General features: G+C 35.9%; 1 non-coding gene across 1 annotated transcript; it reads left to right on the top strand.

Moving 5' to 3' along the window:
• The first annotated feature begins 1,646 nt into the window (after window positions 1-1,646).
• On the top strand, window positions 1,647-2,551 carry LOC101313787. Its single transcript, XR_184428.1, has 2 exons — window positions 1,647-1,907; window positions 2,003-2,551. It is a non-coding gene; the product is annotated as an uncharacterized LOC101313787 (transcript).
• The last annotated feature ends 5,344 nt before the right edge of the window (window positions 2,552-7,895 follow it).

Raw genomic sequence — 7,895 nt, 5'->3', positions numbered from 1 at the left:
GCGGCGGGAGGACGGCCGGAAAACCGGGCAGCGGGAGGCTCGGGGAGAGGAAAAGAAAAGAGGGAAGAAGAGAAAGGGAGAAGGAAAAAGAAATGGGTTGGGCCTCCACCGGTCCAACCTATATCAACCCAAATTCCAAAATAAAAACACCCCGAAAAAATAATACCCGAATAAAAATTACCTTTTACTAGCTAAAATTTACCATTTTTACCGTCGTCGAATTTTCCTCATACGAATAATCCTCCGCACATAAATCGTCCCCGAAACCCTTCTAGGGACCAATTAAACTATTTACTCAATTACGGAGACGGTAAAATTCTTATTATAATCAGGCTAGTAAATAAGGTAAAAATATAAGGGTCGGGATGTGACACTCTTCAAGAGCTCTAATTATTTTATAACTTGAAAAGTTAGAATATGTAGCAACATAATGATCATATTCAAATCCGATTTTGTAGTCTGATCATAGTACTCATTGAGGCAATTTCGATCATGTATTCATGTTAGCTATAACATAATAAATATATATGAGCTAACTTTAGATTATTTGATTCCATCAATTAGCTCTAGGCTCTCTCAAATATTCATGGATCGAATTACATTAGAATCTTTCATGTACTTGAATGACACTTCAATTCTGGGGAATTTAGTTTATCAATGTGTCTTTAAAGACTCTCATAATATACGATAACAACATGTCATAAGTCTCTCGTCCGTGTAACAGTTACATGTAATACTGTACTTATAGAAAAATATCATTCGTATAAGGGCAGATTTATAATTAATCTCATGTCCTTTGTAGACATTGCACCATAGTGATATATTTTCACTGTGATAAATACCTTTTTGTATTCGTAGGGTTAAAGGTCTAAGTATCTCATCATGTTTAAAAGTTCAGTTTCATTGGAATTGTCTCTTTCCAATTTGGTTAATAATATGTTTTGTCGACATGCATAATAAAACGTGGCATAACATCGATTAATACAGTTGTTAATGGTCTTTGGTAGCTACCATTTGTAAATTGTCATAGATGATCATCATTCATAGATCCAACACATTCTTATGTGCATGCATTTTTTATATTGAGTACCCATGCCACTTCTGGGGCAAATATTGTCACTTCTAAGAAAAATATTATCTAGCGAATGTGGATCTTTTACTTGTAATATCATATAGACCATTAGAGGACTGTATAATCTTCCATTTTCAGGAGCTTAAAACTTTAGACCTGATGGATACATTCTACACAAATTCACGTTGTTATTTAAATGAGAATTGTAACACCTCGGACCAAATTTTACCTATTTACTGAGTGTTCTACGAGTTACTGAGGAATTTCACCGTACTCGGTAATTTGGTAATTTAACACTTGAGTTTATTTTCGAGTTTTTTTCAAATTGTTAAATTCCTCTTTTTAAGGCCCCGATGTAGCAGTACGCGTCGACACGAGTTCACTAGTGCCTTCGGATTATTATTCGGAGCTTTGAGTTATTTTCTTCGATTTATTTGAAGGTTTGGTAAAAGGAATTTATTTTCTGAAATTAGGATATAACTTTTAATCTGGGCCATTTAATAACTAGGGTTTTGATCTTGGCCATTGGTTCAAGTATAAAAGGGAAAGCAGTGTTGACTTCGGTCAAAAGCCAGAAGGGGCGTTGACCCGAGCTCTGTCTCTCTCTCTCCGCTGCTCCAGCCTAGCTCCGTCGCAATTCCAGCCGTCGTCGACCACAAGCCGCCGCCTCACCAGTCTAAAATGGATCATCTCCACCCTTATTTCCAAACCCGACCCTCAAATCCGAATGGCATCCACACAAGGAAGAGATCGAAGCGGAAGAACACAACTGTGTTCATCGGAATCCGAATAATTCCGGCAAGCTCAGGCAGCGATGCGACCCTCTAAGGCCATGGTGAGTCTTCTCTTCCTCTCTTCCTTCACAAGTTGGTGTGCTCTTCCATTAATTCGAGCCCTAACTCGAATGGTCCCTTCCTCTGGATGTTGAAGTTTTCCGGTAAGTGGCTGCAGCTGAAGCCGATGAGGCTTCCCGGTGACTCTCGTCTCCTTCCCGACGACCTGTTGACCATCAAGAGGCCAAGGCGAACGTGTGTGGAGATTTGAGGTGTTGCTGCTGCTGTGTCGAGCAAAACCCGAACCCTGTTTCTGACGAGAAGCTGCTGCCGGCAAGGAGGAGCTGTTGGACTCGTAATTAGGGGGTAGATTGAAGGTAATCTTCGTGTTTTAGCTGCTGTGAAGTTCTGTGTTGTTGGTTGTTGAGGTGTTGATCCGGTTGTTTTGGTTGTTGTTGTCGAGAATTGGGTGTTTTTGAGAATGCAGGGAGACTATGACGAAATTCCGGCAAGGGATTCCGGCGAAGCAGCAGATCCGGTAGAGAGCCGAGAAGGTAGTTCTTGAGGTTATTCTTTCTAATTCAAGTTGTAGTTTCCGGTTTAGTAAAATCTGCCATGTTAGGAAAGTTTCTATTTAGGGAGACTTTCCCTTTATGGAAACCCATTTTTAGGTGTCCTTAGTGATTTATGGTGAGAAGTTGTGTAGAGAGGAAGTGAATGAGGATTGTATGGATGAAGAATCAATTGTTTTTGTGTTGTGATCGAGGATTTCTCGGATTAAGAAAATTGGATAAATGAGGAATGGAGTTAGTGAAAGGTTTGTTTTTATTTAAGAACTAATTGATTTTAAGTGAAGCAAATAATTGAATTATTAAAATGGTTGTTGGATTTGAATTGGATGGTTAAGAGTAATCAAGGTAACCCGAATTTTCAAGTTGAAGGTTAAAGTGGAAAATGTTGAAACTTCGTTAGTTGGCCAACCCTAATTCAATTGGTCAATTCTGGTCAACTCAGGAAACCTAGCCAAATTAGGAAGAATTTGAATCGATGATTGTTATGGAATCCGGTCTGACCAATTTATTCTTCTATTTATCGTCAGACGTGAGATTGGCTAGAGAGTGTGAATAGTTGGAGGAGGAGTATTTCGAGCATTGGAAGGCTTAGGCCTAATACGGTGAGTGGACTTTTGTTTTAATTAAAACATGCGATGCATTATATTGTTGATCAGATATTCTTTTGCTGAAATTTATTGCTTTCTCGGATATTTGGCAATTTTCATCTTTTGGAGAGTTACCGAAAATGAGATTTTCGGTGGTTATGTATATTGGATGTTTATGAGTATAGTATGTATATAAATGCTAGCTAGCCATACGTGCTTAGTTCCTCATAATGAGGTAAAATTCCATTATGGCGTGACGTGAGTGTTAGACACAAGCGTCATAGCCCTATATGAAAACTACCTTCTTATTTGGTTCTTATAGGTTTTCATATAAGGAGTCCACACGTATATATACACCCGTCTTTTCCGCATAATAAGGTAAAATTCTATTATGGCGTGACGTGAGCGTTAGACGCAAGCGTAGTAGCCTTGTATGAATATCTATTTTTCTTATAATTTTTTCATAAGAAATTATACAAGGAGTATGACGAGTGTAAATACATACATATATATGTAGTTTAGCCTGAGAGACTGTATGTTATTAAGTTTTGGAGACTAGCCGAAGCTAGTCATATATTTGCCAGTTTATGAGTTGAGAGCTTTTAACCTATCGCATGCAGTATAATTTCTATAGAAATTAAATTGGGAAAGCATAAAAAATTATTTTTTTTTAAATTTATTTTTATCTACTCACTCTAACGTTTTTTCAATTGCTTCTTCCCTGGGCCCTTCGTTTTAAAAATGCCCAGTTTGCAGGTTAGTTTAGTCGAGATCGGGCGTACTTGGAGTCGAGGCATAGTTCGTAATATATCTTCCGCTTATTTGTTATTCTGTCTCTTTTATTCCTTTTAGAGTTGCTCTGAACCAATGAATTGTTTGATGTGGGATTATATTTAGTCGAGATCGGGCGTACTTGGAGTCGAGGCATAGTTCGTAATATAGCTTCCGCTTATTTGTTATTCTGTCTCTTTGATTTCTTTTAGAGTTGCTCTGAACCAATGAATTGTTTGATGTGGGATTATATTTAGATTAGTGAATAAATTGGGAGATGTTGTGTTTTGGGGTGCACGAAGGCTCCAGGAGTAGCAGGATTTTTTAGAAGTGTATGCAGGTATTACTAGGAAGAGTTGTCTATTTTCAAGGGAGGTTAAGTCGAATTTTAGGTAAATTTTCCTTCGAGGTGGTCTCCGCAGGATTTAGGCCCAGTTTGGTATTGAGTTTTGGAGATTAAAATCACTTATAATCACATTTTAGATAGATTTTCTGTTTGGTAATATATTAAAACGTGTTTATCTAGAACTTTTTAGTTTAAATAACCACGATGTTAAAAAGCAGGTTGAGGGTTGCTTATTTAAAACTGAGTTTTTATACCACAATACCAAACTAAGCCTTACTTTGGGTTTCAGGATGAAATTTGGGGTGGGTCCTGACAGAGAATAATCTTATTCTCCCCCTAACGGCGGGAAGATTGTCATGTTATGATCATTGGTAAATATGCGTTTTAAAGCTCTATCACTTTCTTTCGAGTGAGACATTCATTGACTAATGACGAACCTAAACCAAGTATGAGGTCAAAAACATTATATTTATTAATATCCATCAAGATATCATTCTCTAATGGCGTATATACAACCTTTGTATGTGTAGCCGTATTAGGAACTCTAACATTGTATCATGTTATTCTCTTCAAGAGAACCATGTCACTTGGATACATGTGCATCTCACAAATCAAATGCGTTAATATGGTTTGTCTCTAGGTCTTTAACCCAAGCAGATGCTTTAGCATTTAGCATATAATTTTATCAAAATCTTTTATCAACTCATTTGCTGAGATATTTCTCAAAACTAAAATGAGATGGTGGATAAACAACTCACACCACTTTATATCGTTCTTCAAGAACAATCTCTCTCCCTCATGACGGGAGGATTGTCTCATTAAAGTAACAACTCAAAAATATGCGACAAATAAACAATCGGCTATGAGTAGGGTTAGTGGTCATCAAAACTTGTTATTGATTCCAGACAGCACTATAAGTAAAATATAACATAACTTGTCATGCCAAATAATGTATTTGGTTTAATGAACTTCTAGTTCATGATATTATGTGCCTCGAGTTATTGTAGAAATTTAACACTGTATGTGCTCTCTCTTCTGGAGCCATCAATGATACATGTAATCAAATGTTTAGGTTTGAAATTTATTATTAGAACTTCGGGTTCTACAGTACAATATTTTAAAACTTCTGGTCTAAAAAGATTACACTCGAAATTCATATAATCTAGATGTAGGGTTGTTTACCCGAATGAATAATAATAAAATTTAAATGAAAGTACTATAATGAAATTGCATAACAAAATAAGAAAACTGTAAAGAGCGAAAATAAATAAATTTCACATTGGAAACTTCTGGTTCCATGAATGAAGAAAATATGCAGAGCTTCTGGTCTGATTAACTTCACATATATAAAGATCTTGTGTATTTCCTCTAATTGTATGTACAAGAACATAGCATCGTAATAAAGTAAGGAGCTCATGCCTTTACATGATTAGAGATCACAAGATGTGGTTTCAATGGATATTTCATAACTATAAGGAACTTCTGGCCCTTGTTAACTGCATAAGTTTTGCGAAACATCATATCGCAATTTCAATTATATTACTGATGAGGAACTTCAAGCCCTCTATATTTCAATCAAGAGACTTCAGGCTCGATCTAATTCACAATTGAATTCAAATGACAGATAAACTACAAGATATAATTGATGTGTAGATATAGATCATATTCCACAGTGCAGAGGAATTAACAGATAAACATGATTTCTTACATATCTGGCAAACAATAACAAACATGTGGACTAACAAAATTAAAATATATTGAAGCCATAAATTTGCAACGAGTTCCAAAGTAAAAGGGTTAGGTAAAAGTGTATATATATCAAGAGAAGAAGGATCAGGTTGATCATTCTATGATTTGGGAATATCAATATAATAAACCAAAGATTTACCGATAACATCGGTTAAACTATGAACAGAGATTAATAAAAAAAACTCATAGATCAAGAGAGTTTATGGCCAAGCAACAAAATCACCCCATCTAACTCATGGATTATCATAGAGTACAATAATAAAGAAGAAAAACAAAGTATGATCGTGTAAAGCTGAACGGCAAAAATTTGTTTTGGTTTTCTAAGGTTGGTCGTTATCAACTCAATGGTAGAGCCGTGCTGATAATGTATTGTAAAGTAAAGAAAAGAAGAAGAGAAGACAAAAAAAATAATTGGGAGGAGGTAGAAATGTTCTCATTCATTCTCATTAGCCTTCTACCTATATTATAAATATGTGGAGAGAGAAGGCTGTCCATTCATTCTCATTAGCCTTCTATCTATGTAGAATGACAGCCACATAGATTATAATACATCTATAACTAATGAGTAATTACGTGGACAATCATATAGATTATAATATTTATAACAATGATTAATTAAGGCAGGCAAACAGTTTTGTTAAATTAGAGATAGTTATAAATCTCATTATTCTTGTGCATTAGAACTCTTAATTATTCAGAAACATTTATGCCAGCATACGCAGAAAGACCCGTGTGGATCATTGACACAAGATCCAAATTCAGCTTTTTCTTGAAACTTGCCATGACAAAATGAGTTGCATTCCTCGTTTGTGCAAGTACTGGAACGATTGAAAGCGTCTCTGCAAGTTGGAATCGGTGGAGAGAGACATTTGTATGTATAATAGCATTCACACATGGATTTAGTAGACAAGTCACATTTGCCTGATCCTCCCATATGTGCAGCAGTACACCCTGACTGGCAGCCATCATCACATTTTCCCAAGTCCTCCTTGCAAAACTGACCATTTACCATTGGTAACAATTAATGTTACTGCAAGATCAAGCGTATCACAAATTAACAACATTTACATGTTGTGTTTTCGTTTAACATAGTAATTCATTTGAAATTAATCGCTCGAGAAGTTGTCTTTTATAAATGTGGAGCATACATTAATCAAGTTTAACTAATTAAAATTAAGGTTTTAAACCAGCTTCAAGATTAAGATATTGTAGTTGTGAGGTCAGAATTTATAATAAAAATTTCTTAAAGTTTAAAAATCTTTTAACCAAGTAAAGTACATAATGCGTTCGCGTTATAATGTCATAAAACTACAGTCATGAAACTTGTGAAAATACTAATCACATATACAATCTCGTCCATCAAATTTTATCGTTCTCTCCTCCCAAACCAGCTGCTAGGGTTTCGAGCCCGACTAAACTTTCTCCATTGTTTTTCAATGGAGACCAAAGCAGGCTTCACCTTGCTAATCCTCTTCGTGTTTGCTATTCTCTTGGATGGCTATGGTGGAGTTTTTCTCTATTCAGATCTAGTCTCTAGAGATCTCTTTGGTGGATCGGTGGTGATTTTTGACTATCACTACCAGAAGAAAGGTTTTAGCCGACGAAAATTAAAAAACCAGGTCGACAAACTATTTTTTAATCGGCTAAAGTCCACTTTAGCCGACGGAATTCGTCAACTAATTTAAATTTTCGTCGGCTAAATTTGACCATAGCCGACGAAATTAAATTTTTGCCGGCTTAAAGAATTTTTTTCGTCGGCTATAGTCTGTGAGCTTTAGCCGACGAAATTAAAATGTCGTCGGCTAAAGTGCCTTATATTTGTAGATCTGGACAGCAACTCATCTAAGAAATAAAAAACGGGAGAAAAAAAACGGGAGAAAAAGTTTGGGTGTTGTCGAAATCTGTCCATAATTAGTTTGTGGAGCTATATATAGGTACGTATATGTGTATATATGTTGATTTTGAGTTTTATTTGAGTTTATCGATTTTAGGTGTGATTGAGTTGATCGATTTTGAGTACGTTGG

Source organism: Fragaria vesca, linkage group LG4, assembly GCF_000184155.1.
Source record: "Fragaria vesca subsp. vesca linkage group LG4, FraVesHawaii_1.0, whole genome shotgun sequence".
Taxonomy (NCBI): Eukaryota; Viridiplantae; Streptophyta; class Magnoliopsida; order Rosales; family Rosaceae; genus Fragaria; species Fragaria vesca.
This window is presented reverse-complemented; position numbering and strand designations above follow the sequence as displayed.